Genomic DNA, 18,886 nt, shown 5'->3' with positions numbered 1-18,886 from the left:
ATATTCAGTGGCATGCAGTCAATTTATCTCCCATAAAACTGTCCAGCCTTCTCTTGAGAATTTTATTGCCTTTTTGATTTGATTGCCAACTTTTAGATTGCTTTCAACCTGTTTCCTACTTTATTATCTGATGATCCCAGTTCTTCTGCTGGAAGATGTTGTCAGTCTCTATTTTTTCCCTTTATCCTCAACCCTCTCACAGGACAGGAGACTCAAAATTACAGACCAAGCTTAATGTCTGAGCCTCAGAGAAGGTTGTTCCTCCCCTATCCTGGACAGGAATCAGCTGCTGCTAACACTGTGCAATGCAAGAAAAGAGGGAGCAAAGCCCCTTCCCTGGCTGTCTGGGACCTCCCAGAGCTACTGCCACAGGGAAATTTCAGAGTTTTGCCTAGACTGTTGGAAATGCCAACAGGGAAAGCAAATATTTGTGTGTAAGACTTAACCCCAAGAAGATTAAGTGCAGATGAATGTCAGTAGTGCCAGCAACCTGTGAGAGAAAGTGAAAACCGAGAAGGATGTAAAAACAGAACATAGTACAGGAAATAAAAATGAATAAAAAGAAAGAATAAAATGCAAAACAGATTAGGAGCAAATCAGGGAGAAGGAAAATTTCAATGGGGCTTTTTGCTTTCCCAAAAGAGGCAGCATGAAGAAAAGCATTGCAACAGGGGCTCATCACTGTTGGCAGGTTGGGAGGGTCCAGGGGTGAGCACGAAGTAAGGAGCGGGTAAAAATGAGGGATGCAGCTTGATGGGATGCTGCATGGACAGCAGATGCTTTTGGGAATTGGGAAGGATCCTGGAGGCAATGAATATCTTGCAGAGTCTTTAGTTCCTACCTCTTCAGTTCTGGAAGCCAATTGCTAGCTGGGGAAATGGTGATCCGTGGGAAGAGGTTTGGTTTTGTGAAGCTTGGCCCATGTTCTGTGGGAGGAGAGCTGTGCTGCTTGGAAAGCATCCATCTGAGCAAAATCATAAGTGGTAGGGCTGTCTAGACTAGTCAGGAAGGCGTGAACAAATAAGCAGAGTAAAATAGAAGAAGAAGAGAAAAAAGTGTGATTCCTCACCTAGAATGAAGTTAAGATGTCAGGAAAAAACATGACTCAAGACTTCAAAGGCTGCAAATAGAAGATGTTCTTAGCTGGCTTTACTCTGAGGTTAGCAAGGAGAGGAAATTAGACATGCTCATCTCTGGATTTACGTGTCACTGCTGGAAGTGGGTGGGGAGATGCGTGATAGGAATGCTACGATTAATTATTATAAATCTCTTTTTGTAACCACTGTGTGGGCAGCGTGCAGGTGTGTGTGAGGACCTTGGCAGCCTGACAAAAATGTAATTATCGGTTCTGGAGGCAGCAGGGCTCAGTCCTTGGCACTTTGTCAATCAGCAGAGTGGTAATTAGCCATTGCCAGGGGCCACTGTGTTTTTCTGAAGAGGAAGGCAGAACCTCCTCAAACACCTGGATGTGGTCTGGGTGAGAGCATGGGGGAAGTGTGTCTTACCTGGCAGACTGCAATTACAGCAAGGATTTCCTGACTCAGAAATCAAACCAGAACTATTCTGCCTTAAATATTTTTCTTTTTTGACCTACAGCTTGAAACTGGCAGCAATCTGCGTCCATATAACCCACTCTAAATACAGTGGGTTTTTGAAGTGAAGTAGATCATTAATCTTTAGTTTGCCAGGGGTCATGATAGATTTTCTATCACTGAAAAAGAGGTTGGAACTCTTTTCTAGGAAAGATATGCACCTGCTGAAGTAATTTGGTGAGCAAAAGGAATGACTTCCAACAGTTTTATACAGGAAGTCTGATATAATCTGATTTAAGGAGAACTGATTCTTGTTGCCCTCATTGCCTCATAGTGGACAGCATGTTATTTTCTAGTTTGGCTGACAGAAAATGTGGGGTTTGGGACTATACCACATAAAATGGAGAATTCAGTGTCCCTGCCCTAAAGCCCATTGTTAGGGATTTCCCTCCCTGTGGGTCATAGGAAATCATGTTTACAAAGAAATCTGAACCACAGGAGTGAATAAGAAGCAGCCTTGAGAGGAGGGTCAGAAGCTGTCCAAGGCATCATCTTTCCAGTTTCTACTATAGCTGAGGAGTCTGGGTGAGAAAAAGCATTGCTCTATGGAGCCTTTTAAAGTTCCCCATCAAGTGCAGTAAGACACACTATAGAGCAGCTTTAAAAACAAGGGGAAAACAAAGGCAAATATATCACTGACACAGTGACAGCCAAGAGAAGCTTGTCAGGCCTGGGTTCCTTCAAGGATGTGCACCGAGCCCTTTCACACCCTTAGTGCTGTTTGCTGAAGCATTGAGGAAGTGGGAAGGCATCCAGAGAAGTGATTCAACTCAGCTGACATGGTGGGGTTTGAAAAGGAGCAGGAAGGAGATGGAGATCTGCAGCACTGCTGACCTGCCACAGCTGGGGCCACAGTGATGCAAAACACTGCTCCTGCTGGTGCAGGCTGTGCTCAGGGGTGTCCAGCAGCTGTTGGAAGGAATGATGGAATAGCATCTTCTCACAGCTGCCACAGGGCTGGGTTTTTTTGGTCCTGATGGAACACAGAGACAGAATTTTGGGGTAGCCTTCAGGAAGCTCTTGACCCAGCTGGCTACAAGGAGTGAAAGTGTCCCACAACTCTGTATTGCCCTGGAAGACATGGACAATCTGTAACAGTGAATTGATTGTAATTTGTCAGAGCTGAGAGCTGTGTCCTCTTCCTCTGAGCTTCTGCAAGCTTCACAGATGCTGTGTGAGAATTACTGGTGAGCTGCAATGGTAAAACTCATAACAGACACACAGGGTGAAGATTGAGGAGTGCTCATTTGTGGTTGCTGCAGACGTTCTTTGTCATGACCACTCCTGTAACTTTATTGTCATTTCACCACATTTTTAAAGTCCAGGCAACCCGCAATTGTAACCACTGTGTCACCACCCAAGATTCAAAACTCAGCTCAGAATCAATGAGGTTATAACTGCATATAAACCTTTCCTGCAATTTAACACCAAGGGGAGTTGGCACGAGAAGACACCTATCTTCTCAGGTAATGCAGAATTTATTATAGCACCCCTCCCTTTTCCTCTTCCCTTTTATGTGGTTTTGTACACCTCTCACAAACTGTGATTATACATAGAAAGCAAAGTAATGAATGAGTTTGAAATATGAAGCCACATTCAGAATTTTCTGGATGAAAGTGGCTTTGTTAGTTTAGGATATTGATCTACTTTGAGAAGTGATAGAGGTGGAACATTGCTTGTGAGATCTTCTTTCACCTGAACTTCAGGGGCTGAGCCCAATAATTGGATCAACTCATGTTTAGGTTGAATTATCCCTATAATTTTTGTGTTTCTTCATTATTGTTACATATGCATCAGTTCTAATTGACTGAAAAGTTTTTTGACTAATTAAGGTTTGAAATACCTGGGAATTATTCCCTCAGCAATCAAAGGATGTGACATGCATTTTCAACAGTCTTCATTAAATTTAAATATTTAAGTCACTAATGTAAAACATGAGTTTACACCCTCCCAACAATGACACCCCTGACTCCAAAAGGCACAACTAAGCTGTCATGAGCTGTTGGACAGATGGCAGCTTCTTTAACTGCTACCACATTACTTTTGTTCTCCTTTCTGTTGCTATTTTCAAATTGCTGCCTGGTCATGTAAGCAAGACTTGGACTCAAAGCCCAGAGTCCATAGCAAAACATCTTCTCTGGTGTGTCACTCTCCAGCCCCAAAACCAAAAAGTCAGCCACATTTCTTGTCATTTTTAGTGGATCTGAACATCTGTGGAGCTCAGTCCAGCTCCAGCCTCAGAGTTGTTCTGGTTGTGTCTCAGGAGCTCATTTCTAAACTGGAGTGTCTGAACAATTTTTACCTGGCTTTAAGGCATGGACAGTGATTAGCAGAGCTGAGGCAATGTCCTTGTATCTACTGATTCTTTTTGCTGCTAGACATCTGCCTTCCTTCCCATGTAGCTCTGAAACCAATATGCCTGTCTGTCTGTCTGTATTTCATGTGAGGTATTGTGCAGAGAGCTCATTACAGACAAGCTCAAGTGTAGCCAGCACTTAGCTGCAAGTGCAAACATATCATGAACGTCTGTGTTGCATTAGGATCTTTCCAGAAGACATTGAAACACAGCCAAGGTGGCTTCACAGACTCAGTGTTCTCCCAGCACTTGCTGGTTCAACTGCACTTAAAAAAATGTGGAATTTGGGAGAGCATGGATGTCAGCACCAGTAAAGATTGGCAGGAAATAGGTGAGTTGATTTAGAGCTCCATGCTTGAGCCTTCTAGAGGAACTTCATGGAGAGAAACTTAGTGAGCTGTGAGAGGACGTGGCTCTGGGGAGCCACTAGCTGCCATTTCTGAGTTATAATTGGATTTCACAATCCCAGAGCTCCATCCATCCCCACCTCCTGTCCTCAGCTGAGCTGTGAGGGGCCTCCACCAGCCCAGTGAAACACCTCCAGAGCCTGGAGCTGGCCCATCAGGAAGGATGAGAGGGAAATGTGAAAGCAGTTGCATTGCAGGCTTTGCAATGGTTGTGAGGTCTCCTGTTTGAAATTTCCCAAGCCATGGAGCTCAGGCAAAGCACCTGAGGGAACAAGAGCTGTCTTACCTTGCCAGATGTGTCAAATCAGTGCAATCTCCATCCTGAGAGGGAATGAGTCTGGTGAGTAGGAGATGTGATTTTGCTTGACAGCTGTTGGTTCAGTTCACAGAGAGGTTTTGCTGCACAGTGAGTGGATTCCTCCTGGAGGAAACACAGCCAGATTGCTTCAGATGCCTGGATGGTGTGCACAGCTCCTAATGGGAACATGAGGGATCCACAGCTGGGCCTTCACACACCTTCTGAGCCCTCTCCCTGTCTGTTTGCTCACCCCAAACACATCTAGGGCTTCAGTCTGCAGACACATTGCTGTTGCTCCAATTGACTTACTCATGTGGATGCAGCCGACAGCACAAGCCTTTTTGGGGTGTCTCACCTGAGACCTAAAGTTTTTGGCACACAGGTCACTGTGGGTTTCTGGAACTTTCAGTTACCTGTTTCTTCTTCCTCTCTATTCTTTCCTTTAAGCCTGCCCACCTGACACTGCTCTGGGGACCTTACTGTTCAGACATGGGTCAGTCCATCAGGGTCTGGCGTGGCAAATGTGGCAGAAGATGGGGAGAAGTACACCATCCATGTCTTAGTGAGGCATTTCTGTGTCATTTTGGTAGAAAACATGACCATCATACCTTCCAGCTGACCAGCACTGAACTGAGTAATCTCAGGAGATCAGGAGCATCTTTACAGTATCACATCAAGGCATTTGCTCTTAAATTTCCAAAAGCCTGATGTCTGAAGCAAAACTCAGCTTTGTTTTGTCCACAGGCAAGTGCAGCCTCTGCTTTGCTCTCAGTTTGCATCCAAAGCCTTAAAAAACCCCATGGGTTCATCAACATGTTCATGAGTTTTTAGCAAGCTGGGATTCTGCTTTCTGACAGCTCTGTTTAGGCTGACATATGTTTCTGCCCTTTCCTTCTGTGCAGGAATGTGTCTCTTCATTTCATGAAAACCTCCATGGTGAGGAGTTTCCTTTTATTCCTGCACATATCCTGAATTGCTTCATAAAAGTCACTGACGATGAGAGCTGGAATTATCTTCAGATTTTATAACTTGGCTAAAAAAGTCTGGCTGTAAGCTAAATCTTCACGCATAAATCTCAGCCAGGAAATAATTTAGTTTCTCTCTTTCCATCAAAACAGCAAACAACTCGGCCTACTCCCAAACAGTTGCAAAGTTCTCAATGGTAAAAGGGTATTTTAGGAAGGGATTAAATAAAGAAATGTTACTAAGTGGCAGAGTCTCTAGGGTGGGGAGAATGTGGAAGGAAAAACATTTGGAATGATGCAATTTATCAGGATTTTTTTCTGTTTGTTTTTCTTCACTTGAAATGCCTCACAGATATCTGGAGGGAGCAGGATAAATCAGTTTGGTTGACTTGCAGTAACACTGACTGCCATGAGAAGTGTAGGTGCTGTATGCCAATACAGGAACGTACTTATTAACAGGATTAAACAGAGCAAGGCAGAATGGAGACATCACCTGGATGGGGCTCAGATTAAACAAATTGGTCATTCAGTCTTTTCAGATGAGTTTGTGCTGCACTTTACATGTACTAACCCTAAACCACATCTGGCTGATGAAGAGAGGCCTCAAATATCTGCAGGAAAGGGTCTTTGCCATTCCCTCCAGAGGCTCAGTGCCATGTTCTTGCTGTGCTCCTCCAGATTAGCTCACACTCTCATTGATTTCTGACCTAGGTAATGAGTGAGAATAAAAGTTTTCTTCCATTCCTGTAGAATATATTCTTCTGCTGGCTTTTCTGCTCATTTACTGACCCTTAGCTCCAGAGTAATGAGAGGAATGACCATAACCATGTTGTTGCCTAACCATTCACACCCATTTTGTTGGTGAATGGTGCCTAAGGAATGCTTTATTTTGTCTTCAATGGCCCAAAAGAGGCAGTTGCTAGAAGTTGTCCCTTTGATCATGCCTGAAACCTTGGCCTTGGGACCATGGACATTGCTCATGTGTCTCAGCCATATCTGAGCCATGTTCACAAAGCCAGGATTTTTTCCTTCTTGGATAATGTGGACTTAAATGCCTTGATCAGGGACACAGAAAGATACAATTTTTATATTGCAAACTTGTATTGACTGTATCCCTCAATACAGAAAGTTCAGTTAATCACACGGTCCAGTGATGGGCAATTTGTCCAGGATCCTTACTGAACAACATGTTTGCAGATTGCAGGAGACAAAGCTGCAGTTATGGACAATGCCTTCCATCACCTAAGGAAAAACATGGTTTCTGGGCTCACACTCTAAATTTGCACAGAAAAGCACTGTGGCCATTCTGCATGCAAGTGAAGTATCTGCCCACGAGTCCTGGCTCTGGTATTGCTCCTGTCCCAAACACAACACACAGGCTTTGAATAGAGACCTTTCTGGATTAGGCTACAATGACTCAGAGGCTCTATAATCACAGTTGTTCTGTAATCCCCATTTTTGGAGACAAGGAATGGAAGTACAGGGAAGCTGTTTACTGGACCTGCTTGCCCCTAACTGGTTATTGTCCTCACTGGAGTGGAGACCTCCAGTCCCATTCCTCTGAGTAGGACAAGGATTTTATCTGCCCTCTCTGATGAGGTGTGAAGTGCACGTGTTGCTTAATGAGAACAAGCTGTTCAGATAACACAGTTCAGGATGATAGAGGTTTTGTTCTTCCAACATTATCATTGCCAAAAGACAGGGCAAGTGTCCTAATTATGGGACTAGACTGGAGCCCAGGTCCTGATTTCCTTCGAATGGGTTTGCCGTCTTTTTTTGTCTTTTTCTTTTCTTTTCTTTTTTTTTTTTTTAAATTCTGTGATGTCAGGCAATTTTTGTGGAGTTGTGGGGATGGTGACTGGTGTGGGTACTGTGTTACTGCAGGAGGGGTGTGAGGCAATCCAGATCATCTGCTCCTCAAGGCTCTCCATTCCCTGGCCCTTGCTATTGCTAAAGTGATGCAACACAAAGCTGGTGAAAGTACAGATAACTTCTGTGTCAGAGAAATATGGGACAAGCATAACAAATTCCACAGAAGAATTTTGGACTGATAGAGAGAATTAATTTCATAATCATGTTTAAAGCCCTTGCATACACAAACAGTAACACAGACTTAGAGGGGGAAGCATTTGCTGCCTGTCCCTAAGTATTTGGCCAGGAACAATAGCAAATTTTGAGGGTAAAAACACATAACAGCAGGATATTATGAGATTTTTCAGACCTCAGTGCAGTTATTCACAAAAAAGCCAAACCCTAAGGTAGTCCATGATTGAACTGTGGCTCTAAGGTATCACCATGGGCTCACTGTGCAGTGGGGTGGCACTTGCTGTGTAATTCTCTCTCTCCAGCACAATTATTAACATAAGATTAAACAGTTGAGAGCTGCCACTGCAACATTAACCAGCACTGGGGTGTGTGCTCTATAATTTAGATGCTTGGAGGGAAGAAGAGTTCACCACAGGGCATCCACCAGCCCTGTGAGCATTTTGTCCTGTGTAAGTGTGGCTGCAATCCTCCTCCTGAAATCAGGCTGGAAAGAGTGCTCCAGGCTTGTGTGTATGGGGAGCCCTGACTCATGCTGTCCTTATGACCTTATTTTCTGCAGGCATTGCAGCCAGCCCTGTGTGAAAAGCTTTCCCCTGTATAAGGCATTAAGTTGTGCAGGACATGGTGGGAGTTTCTGGTGCTTCTGTGTCTGTATGAAATGCAGCAAAGCAGCAGGGAGAGGTTTTGGCCACTAAATATGACATATGATTTAAAATATGATTCTGTATTTCTGTTGATAATTGAAATACTGGCCCAGGAATAGAAGCTGATCTGAGGAATTGTACTAGAGTGAAAACAGCTTTTGTCTCCTATAGAAACAGTCATTAATGCCCCAATGCTTAGGGCATCTGAGCACATGCAAGCAGGAGGGTGGTTCCCTAAATACCACATCTTTCCACACTGAAAACTGCCTATTTGCCAAATCCTGCCATCTTCAGAGTAGCCTGTTGCCCATTTATCTCACCCAGGGTGGTCTGGGGCCCTTTCAGGATTTCCAGCTCACGCAGCAGCCGGGGCTGTGGACAGGCTGCTCTGGGCTGCCTAGTGGGACAGGGATGGTGAGCAGCAGTGAGCTCCCATCAGCCAGATGTTAGATGTGCTTGGAGCTTGTTGTTCAGAGCTGCTGATCAGTCTCTCAGGCATTTGGTCCCTTTCTCAGCACTGACATTATTCAGAGAGCGCCTGTACATCACAGATGTTTGTTTTTCCTTCCCTTTATCTTTGCTTCTTCAGCCTCACCAAGGCTTTTCCACTTCATGCCGTGGCAACTTGTGCTCAGCCCTGCTGGCACGGGGCACAGCGAACTTGCAGAGCAGCTCAGGAGCAGATGCAGATGCCTTTTGTCAAACCCTTGAGTTTCACCCAGCCTGACTTCAGGGCTGCTGCCGTCATTTCCATGCAGGATTCACAAATCCCTTCCTGCTGGCAGGGAAAGGCTTCATTAGAGCCTCTTGTCCTGCTCCTGCCATGGCAGGGGTGTCTCCATGTGTGCGTAAGCGCCATGCTGGAGTTGTTTCCGCACCATTCAACTCAGTTTCAGTGCCTGATTCCCTGCTCTAAATTAGTTCCTCTGACTCATCCTCCAGAGGAATTTCTGTCCCTGTAAAGACTATAGAAAAAGATCAGAAAACTGAAGTTTCCTACCCAGGATTGAGGTTACCTATTTTAGCAGGGTGATGCAAAGACCACCACAAAGGACCCACCAAACACGATAAATACAAGCCTGAGTGTGGTCCCCATGCTTTTCTGGACCCAAATAGACTTAGGAAATAAAGAGAAATGTCTCCAGAAGTTCCTTTGGATGCTCAGGAGAGATGTGAACATTCCCCCTCCCCAGTGGCACCACAGGGCAGCAGGTTGTCCTGCAATTTCTCTTTGAAATCCCAAAGCCATGCACAGAAGCAGGGCATGCTCAGAGCTTCCAGCTGAGCCTTCAGCCAAGGAAATCCTATCTGTTTGTGAAGGCAGCTGAGCTGCAGCAGCTTGTGTGCAGTGTGAAGCCAACACATCCAGAGCAGAGGGATTTATAGGGCAGCTTGACTTTTATAGATGTTGCATTAACTTTAAACATTTGCCTTTCTCGGCGTGGGTTCTCCCCCTGCGCATACAAGTGCCCCTGGGTACGATATATTGTCTGGGGAGGAGATATGGCCTCAGATTACACTAAATGTCTATTTCTTTGCTTTCTTGAGAGGCAGCATTTAGTGCATTGCAGTCATGCTGTGGCCATTTGCCAATACCCACCCAGAGCCTGCTGGGATTTGCTTGGCTTCTTTCTCTCCCCATTTTGACTTATAGGTGACAGAGAAACAAAGGTTCTCTTCATATTATACATTTTATACATAACATTTATTTCATTATTATATTTACTGATCCCAGTTCTTCCCTCCTCAGGGACAGAGGATGTGGGCTCTGAGCATTTGCACTCTGAACTTGCTGTGGGGTACAAGGGGGTCTCGCATGGCCTCACCCCCTGGAAGTTCTGAATTCCTTAAGACCTTAATCAACCTTGTTTCCATGTGTCCCCTGTTCTCCCACCTGCTCCTCTGTACCCCTTACATCCATGTTTAATTAAACCTCAGCTTACAGACATCCCTGCAGCACTCGCCACACCAAAACTTCAGTCCCCTCTGTGAGGACTCCCAGGGAACTCCACAAGTTGTAAAAACAGACTGAAGTGATTCATACTTAATGCAAAGACCCCAAACCAGGTATAATGCTACTTTAAACCTGTGTTGTTCTCATGCAAATTAATACTGGTAAAGATAAATATTTTTCTTCACCATCTGATTGTGGTTCTCAGCTCCAGCTGCATCTGGGGATGGTGTATTTGGATATACTGTACTTCCCTCTCTGCTACTGGGCTATAAGGTGTGTGCCCTCTACTTGACAGAACACTAAAATAAAGGAGGTTTCTAGAAGCTTGTAACACAAGGTAAAGGTCAGTTCATTCAAAAATTTCAATAAATAGGAACAAATCATAAGATGCTGTTCTGCTCTGATCAGCATTTTCATTTCCCTGAGTTCCCATCAGTGAGAAGCAAGGACACAATACACTTTGATTTTGAGTCTTGCTGGTTTTATCCCTTCCTTGGTATTTAATTAGTTCTCTGTGTGTATGTGTGGGGGGAATGGTGATCTAATCCTATTGAAATACAAGCCAAGTAAAACAAGTTTAGATGGAGACATGGTCGCACAGCAACTTTCAGTCAGAGAACAATACACTTGGGGTAAGGTATATTAGCAAAGTAGTTTTAGACATATCAGACCTAATTGGTTTCATTGTGAGAACAGTAATACTAGGTGGGAAAAAAGCAGAGTTGAAAATTAAAGTGGATAGCAAGTTTTGGTAACTTTGGTAGCTGTGGTGATGGAAAGGTTCTGTACATATTGTTGGGGAAAAAAGCCACTTACAGAGACTTTTGAAGCGCTGCTAAGACTGCAATAACACTGAGACAAAAAAAAAAACCAAAACAAAACAAAACCCAACAAAAAAAAGCCAAAAAAACCCAAAAAAAACCCCCACCAACAAAAAAAACCCCTACAAAAACCAAAACCCAAGGAAAAAAAAAAAAAAAAAACCAAAACAAAGAACCCCAAAAGTGACTCTGTAATTTGGACATTTTCAGCATTCAGGCAGAGCAATATTCAGAAATCTCTGAAGCAGCCTGTCTTGTAAGGTAGACTTAAACACACATTTGCTTGTTGAAACCATAGAGAGAAGATCTTGTTTATCCCTCCTTTGATTTTATGGATTCCCACAAGCTGCAGAGCCTGTGAGCTCGCTGTCCTTGCCATGAGCTCTGTGCATGCCCTGTAGCAGGGGTGGAGAGCCAGGAGTGGTGTCCTGGCTGCTGCCTCTGCTTTGGCACACCATGGAGATGTGTGCCACCCCAGGGTTCCTTGCTCCACTGGCCAGCCTGAGGAGTTCTGGTGGAGGGAGCCCAAGGAGGGTGATGTGAGGCTCAGCAAAGAGGCTGAGAATAAACCCTGTGAGGGTTCCAAACCCCTCTGCTTCCCCAGCCCTGACCCGGGTACACATTGCTGGGAACTGGAGTGCTGCTGGGGCTGGGAGGCTCCTGAGAATGCAGAAGGCACAGGGGATGGGGCAGGTGGGGCTGAGCTCAGAGCTCAGTGGAGGAGCAGGAGCTTTCTTGGGGTCTCTAGCTGGTCAGAGTGACCTCAAGATGTGTTAGAAAGTCCCTTTTCCCAGCCCAGCAGTCGAAGAAGGAGCTAGAGCTCTTCAATTCTCAGTCTCTAGATTGTTTATTGTATCCTATCTATAAAATTATTTCTCCTGTCCAGCCGAGGTCTGCTCAGCAAGACAGTCAGAAGCACTCTGCCTACCCCCGAGGCAGTGTTATCTTTTTATACTAATTTTATATTTACAATTACTTTCTAATACCTATCACCTATGTTAGACAGTGAGCTTCTACTTTAAACCAATCTAAAAGTGTCAACATCACTCAGAAGATGGAAACCAAGAAGAAGAAGGAGAAAGGCTGGACATGCCCAGATCCCTCCATCTTGCCCGCTGAACCCCCATTCTAAAAACCCCAAAAATGTATTTTTCCTCCCATGATAAATTCACTATCATTCTACTTAAACTCTCATGGCCTGCAGATCTTCATCTACGGTTGGTAACTTGCTCCATGGGTCATAATCAAAACCACAGGGGCATCTTGGGCTCTGTGCCAGGGTCTCTGAACCCCTGGGCAGGGGTCTTGGCCGTCCAGGACAGCCAGAGGGATGTCCTGAATTCCGACAGAGCTCGGCTGCTCCTGCTGAACAGCTCAGTCTGAGAGTTCCCCGCAGTTCCCCTCCCATCTCAGCACTGCATTCCTGCGGCATCCCAGGCAAAGTGCTCGCAGGAACGCGTTCCAGGGAACAGGAGAGAGCAGCATCCCCAGCCCTGCCTGTAGCAGTGCTGGGGGGTAGCACGGTCTGGATAGATGGAGAAGAGAGATCTCTGTAGCCAGATCGTGGAATTTGTGGTTTATTGCAAAGGGCCTGGGTGCAGGGCCCTGTGGGAGCTGCCAGCAACAGCTTGGAGCAGGCCCGAGAGAAGAGAGGGGCAGAGAGGATGAGAGGGTAAGAAAGTAAGAGGGTAAGAGTGTAAGGAAGTAAAAAAGGAAAGAGTGTAAAAGGGTAAGAGCGTTAAAGGGCAAGAGAACGATGTTCCTGTTACAATACAATAAATCTTCTTCTGTGTTGAATATTCTATTTCTCACTAACCAATCTAGTACAATATACAAATCCTATAGCATTTACATACAGCCTATAAGAATCATTCCATTACCATACTGTGTTACATTTTAAACCCTAAAAACTCCTCTTTGGACCTCTTCTGCTCAGCTGGTAGGGTCTGCTCTGACCCTTGGACCTGTCTGCAAGCAGAGGGTGTTGTTTCATCAAAAGGGGATTACCTTCGGCTGGCCATGGCATTGTTTTCTAGTTGTTCAGTAACTGAGGTATCTCAAAGGTTGCTTTCATTTCAATCTTGCTTATAGTTTCCATATTCTCAAAATCTTTTGCCAAGCAATCATATTTATGATTGAAGCCTTTATAAGGCTTTTTATAATCAATTTATAATTGATTGAAACCTTGAAAGCCTTTATAAGGCTTTCCTGTTTCATCTTCCCCAACACCTACTGGGGAAAAGCAGTGGGCTGCCCCTGTGTCCCTCCCTGGCTGCCCCTGTGTCCCTCCCTGGCTGGCTCTCTGTCTCTCCCTGGCTGCTGCATGGTCAGCGAGCACAGGAAGGGAACTTGGAGATGCCCCAGAGTGAGGTCGTACCCTCTTGATTTATTTTTCTCTTCCTGGAGGCCTTCTGTCTCCCACTGCCTGGGCAGGGAGTTTAGGGATTTACTGTCAGGACTGACTTATCTGCTCACTTGGCACGGGAGAGGTGCTTGTGGTAGGCAGTCTGGCTCATACCCTACACCATTTTTCCCCCCTTTCTTGTCTTGATTAGTGTGGTTTCTATACTTGCTAACCCATTGACTTTTTTCCTTCACAAGTACAGGGAATAAGGTGTTGATCCCTTCCTGGCAGTGACTGTGATGACAAATTCCCATCCCCATTTCCAATCCTGGCAGAGGTGACTCGGTGTGACTGTCACTTGCTATCTTTGTTTCCATCCTCCCAGCAGCTTCTCAGGCTTCATGGTTCCAAGTGCCAGGGAAAACAATGTCCCAGGACAAGCTCTAGGTGTGGTTTTGGGGCCAGGGACCTCTCTTCAGGTACCTCCATGGCTGAGGCTCTTTCACCAGTCCTCAAGTGCCCCATAATGACCCTGCATCCTGTAAAAACACCCCCAGCCAGAGCAGGGGTGGAAGGGCTGCAGGTTTGAAGGGCAAGTGTGGGGTTTTGAAATGGATGCCAGCAACACTCACTGCAGATGAGAGCCACCAGCAGTTCAGACCTTCACACCAAGCAGTGATTTGATGCAGGTCAGAACAAAGCTCTTTTTAAAGACCCCCAAGTGCACATGGACATGGATTTGGGTCTGTTTCCAGGGCAAGCTTCTCCAAACTCCAAGAAAATTATCTGTATCCTGCCCTTGCAGCCTGAGCTGGGAAATCAGTGCCATTCAGATGCCATGTAATGGGACTCATGGTGACATCCATCCCAGTCTGAGATAGTTATCTAGGCAGGAGTCTCCAAAGGTGGTCCACCTCAGGGAAGTGTCTGAGGTAGGCAAGATATCTTCTCTAGGATGTGCCCGTTTCTCTCTGATGACTGGTGGGAAAGATGACTGCCCTTGACTAGCTGCCTCTAAGGAGCTTAAAGAGAAAATCTGCTTTTAGTGCTGAGTGAAATGAGGAAGAAGAGCACCTTGAGAGTGGATGTAGCCTGGCAGAGGCTTCCTGTAGGCAGTGCTTCATACCCCTACATCTCTAATATTTTGAATGAAGTGGAGAGCTGTGCTACAAACATTACATTTCCTGTGGCAAATGCTGACCCAGCATTTATCAAGGTAACAGTTTCTTTCTACTACAATTTCTTTCTCCATCCAGGTCCTGTGCATCTTGCTGGGGCATATGAGGTCCTAGAGTGAAATCCCAGCTTATCTCCATTAATGCCAGTGATGTTGGATATGTCCTTGGGACCCCAATTCTGTACCTCTGAATGCTGTTCTTGCAGCAAGCAAAGGTTTAACTCAGCACTGCCATGCCCCATCACTTCACCCAACACGATGCTTTAACAGCGCTGACAGGGACTTTTCCACGCTTCAGCATGAGTGTTGGTCTTGGCTGAAAAACCCCAGTAACTGGAGGTTAAGTCACTCCATCCCAAACCCAATACTCTCCTCTGCCAGACCTCCCCCATTATTCTTTGATTTCTTGTCTTTCTTTCCATGCAACACACTCACTCCCACAGGAAAGACTTTTAGGAAACACTGTGATTCCAATGTTTTTTAGCAGTGTTGCCATAAGGAGCATGAGGAGATAGCTGGGACTCAACATCTCTCCCCTGGATAGGTAAAGGGCAAGACTTGGGTGCCACTGCTTGGCTTTGAGTGATTGGAATTCTGTAACACTAACTTCAACCACTTATGGACATTTTGTGGTGGATGAACACTGCCATCACACCCTTATCCACGGCACCTTTATCAACTTTGCCCTCAAATCAGGCTTCCAGAAGGCAGGTGTGTATCTGTCAATAAAAAAAGTGTGTGTGTGTACATATATATATATAGGTTCGGGTGTTTGGTAAGGGGTTTGCATGCCTATAATGTGATGCTCAAAATCAGTCCGTTAGGTTAATGATTGGACTGGATGATATTGGAGGTCTTTTCCAACCTCAATGATTTTGTGATTCTATTCTGTTTATTACAGTGCTGATTTCTTTGGCAGATTTTGTAAATCTCCTAGATATGGTGAAACTTTAAACTCAATATATTTGTGATATGGTCTCTCAGACAAATACTCAAACATATTTAATAAGCAGTTTCACAGCTGTAGACTGTCCTGGATAACTCCTCAGGATCTCTATGGTTCTTGTGCCACCTTTCTCATTACATCTCTGGTTCTGCTCTGAACTTGAGTTCACCACTGCAGAGGATGCCCTTCTAACAAAACTGGAAAAAGGAGATATGCAGACTGATCTTCAGGCCAAACAACTCTTCTGAATTATAGATCATTAGGGACTTCAAATTTTGAATGGAATTTGGAAAATGATCTATAAGGTTTCCTAAGGAGCCACTTCCTAGTCCTTCTCTTCATTTCCCAAGCATCCAGGTAGCAACTTGGACTGGTTAACTTCTCACCAGCTGTTCAGCAGCTGGGTTGGTTATCCAGGCTGTGCTGAGCTCACAGCTCTCACAGTCACACAGCTCTCAGCGCCACTTTGAGGATAACTTGGTCACAGCCAGGTGAATCCCAGCCCCAGCAGTAACAGCAGGGAGAGGACAGCACTCACACTTAAACATCATCATCATGATCACCACCACCATCACCATCATCACAGCCCCAGCAGTAATAGCAAGGACAGGACAGCACTCACACTTAAATATCACCAACATCATCACCATCATGATCCCCACTGCAGAGTCCTGTGAAAAATGCTGTTTTAACCAGCCAGTGAGAATGAGAGGACTCCACCTTGTTATTTTTCCCTATGTAGAAGGAACAAAGTGTTTATTTTCCAGCTGGTTGTCTTGCAGTTGCAGGCAGGCATCCAGTTATCAAGCTGGGCTCTTCCTATCACCTACCCTGTTGGCAAACAAAGCCCTGCATGCCAGATAGTGCCTCATTTTTTTAGAACTGTGCTGTTCCTGTGATGTCTCTGGATATCTCCAGATAATTTAAGCATTAAACTGTGTGTTTCAGACTGGAGAGTGAGGAGTGTAGAAAAACAGTATAAGCAAATGAGCTGGTTAGATTTTTTATAGTGTTTAAGATTCTGAGTGGCTCTGTAGAGTAGATCTACCTCTGTTGACAAAGGACCAACCTCAAAATGTTTGGGATGTCTCTGGGAAGAGGATAATACTGTCCCTGATATCTGCTATCCCCCCATCAGCCAGCCCAGGCAGATGAAATGCAGTTGGGTTCACAGAACATCCCACTTGAGATGCATGGAGTGTTTGTTCCTCTGCACTGGACTCCGGCGTGGGCCATGCTTATCACTGCATCCATGGAAAATGCAGGAAATCCCTGGTGAAGTAGAGTTTCCACCTCATGTCTTCCCAACAAACATATTTCCCTAACTCAGTGTCCTCCTTTATGGGGATTTAAATTCAAGAAATGTTCTGCTTGAGGTTTTGCAAACACAAAAGCCAAGCTGTGCTGGCTGTTTTCAAAGATCACTTGGACTGAACAGTGATCAAAACCAAACTCTCTCCTTTTCAGCACAATTTCTGGCCCTTTATCTGTGTGCTCCCCATCTTGCTAGTATCATTTATAAAAGAGCCCTAGAGAGAGAACAGTTGGGGCAAGAATTTGCCATAGAGCAAAACCCCACAGAGCTTTTGCACAAGGAACAAGAGCTTCCAAGGGAGTGGAAGCAGTTGCTGTGTTTGTGTTGACTGGCCATGGTTTCCCACTGCTGGGGGTTTCCAAAGCAAATGAAATGTTATTCATCAAGGCAGGCTCCCTCCCCAGCCTTCAGTTGTTGAAAATACTACAAAGTAAGATGGAAAGAAACATGTAATCCTTCATCATCACAGTCTGGATTTACTTGTTTACTTAGATTCCCTGTCTGTTCCAAATGTTCTGCCAGAGAAAGCCCATCCAGACTCCAGGAGTGCTTGACACACATAGAAAAATTTCTAGATGTATTTAGAAGATAAATCCAGCAGAATACACTGCCTGTCCTCACAGTGCAGCAGCAAAATGAAAGTCCCACATGCACAATAAAATAGCTCAGGATGTTTTTTGTAGGGCAGAAAAAAAGCAGGAGCACCTGAGGAGAAACTGATTTTGATGTGGATCTTCTAAATCAGAAACTTTTTAGTGCTGGCCTTGAGCTCCCTGTTTGCTGCCTGGAAAATGTGTTCCAGGTAGGAAAAAATGGAACTTGGTGTCTTTGTGGTCAGTAAAAGGAGAGAGCTGTGTTCAGAGGGTGATTCCTCCCTCTGCCCTAGGAGGTGCAAATCAGCCCCTGCAAGAGTGTCTCTCACTGCAGGCTCTACAGGGGAAATGCAAAGAGAGAAGCCCAGACCTGAGTCTCACTTTTAGCTTAAGAGAAGGCAGCTGAATCCCATCCTGAGTGAGGCTATGTTGGGAACTGACTGCTCAGCAGCCCCAGCTGGTGTTTGCCATCCCACTCCTGTTGCTGCCCCTACAGACTTGGGTATGTTTATGAGACCATAAACATACCCATGGGATCAGAGAGATCAGATTTTGGGTCATCCTGGGATGAGGTAATAGAAGATGAGCACTTGTCCAACAGATGTTTTGCAGTTGTACCAGCATCCAACCCTGTGGATTAGAAAATGCCCTGTGAGCTGTTCTTCTAGTGGTGCCTTGGGGGCAGCACCTTTGAAACTGCCTCTCTTTTTTATCACCTATCTAAGAGCACTGGCATGAAGGAACATCAAGAATTTGATGTCCCTTCTGGGGGCAATATTGCAGTAAGTTGTATGGGGTAGAGTGGGAGGGGCAGTTTTCAGGCAATGAGCCCCCAAATAATTTATGTTAAAGTTATGGGATCATGGATGCTCCTAGAGACTGCTGAGATCTTACCCTCCAGGGTTTTGTCTTAAACAAGCCAATATAATGGGATGTGTAAGACACCTCTGTTCCTGGAAAAGCGAAATAACCAGTTCTGTGTTTGGCAGGTGCTGTCCTTATTTCTCATGTTGACATAAAGAGCTAAGGGCAGGCTCTTATCAGAATCTGGGGTTTCTGAAGGGCTGCTAAGCTGAATCAAAACCAGAGTTTTCCAAAAGTGACATCCCTTGACCCAAACTCAAGTTTAGTACCAGAATTTGGGCAGCTTTTCTCCATAAATTTGATGTAGCCTCAGTGCACTGGACAGATCTAACAAAACAGTTCATAAAAGTAATTTTGAATCACTAGTATCATTAAGATCAACAATTTTGGGTCTTAACTAAATCCACAAGTGAAAGAGAGGATTTTACTTAGAAGGATATAAAAACAAATAAAAGCTCCCACAAAAAAGCATTCAGCTTTTGAAAAGTTGTGAGGTGTTTTCAGCAAAGCCTGAATTAACCCTTGCTGTAGTAATTTTTGTGCAAAACTGACCTGCTGCTGTCC

At 44.9% G+C, this 18,886-nt stretch overlaps 1 protein-coding gene across 1 annotated transcript in view; it reads left to right on the top strand.

The window, feature by feature from the left end:
• CCDC3 (coiled-coil domain containing 3) overlaps positions 1–18,886 on the top strand; it is a 35,839-nt gene that overhangs the window by 14,867 nt on the left and 2,086 nt on the right. The window lies entirely within an intron of this gene.

Source organism: Zonotrichia albicollis, chromosome 4, assembly GCF_047830755.1.
Source record: "Zonotrichia albicollis isolate bZonAlb1 chromosome 4, bZonAlb1.hap1, whole genome shotgun sequence".
In the NCBI taxonomy this organism is placed as follows: domain Eukaryota; kingdom Metazoa; phylum Chordata; class Aves; order Passeriformes; family Passerellidae; genus Zonotrichia; species Zonotrichia albicollis.
The sequence above is the reverse complement of the archived record's forward strand: the minus strand, read 5'-3'. Positions and strand labels throughout refer to the sequence as shown.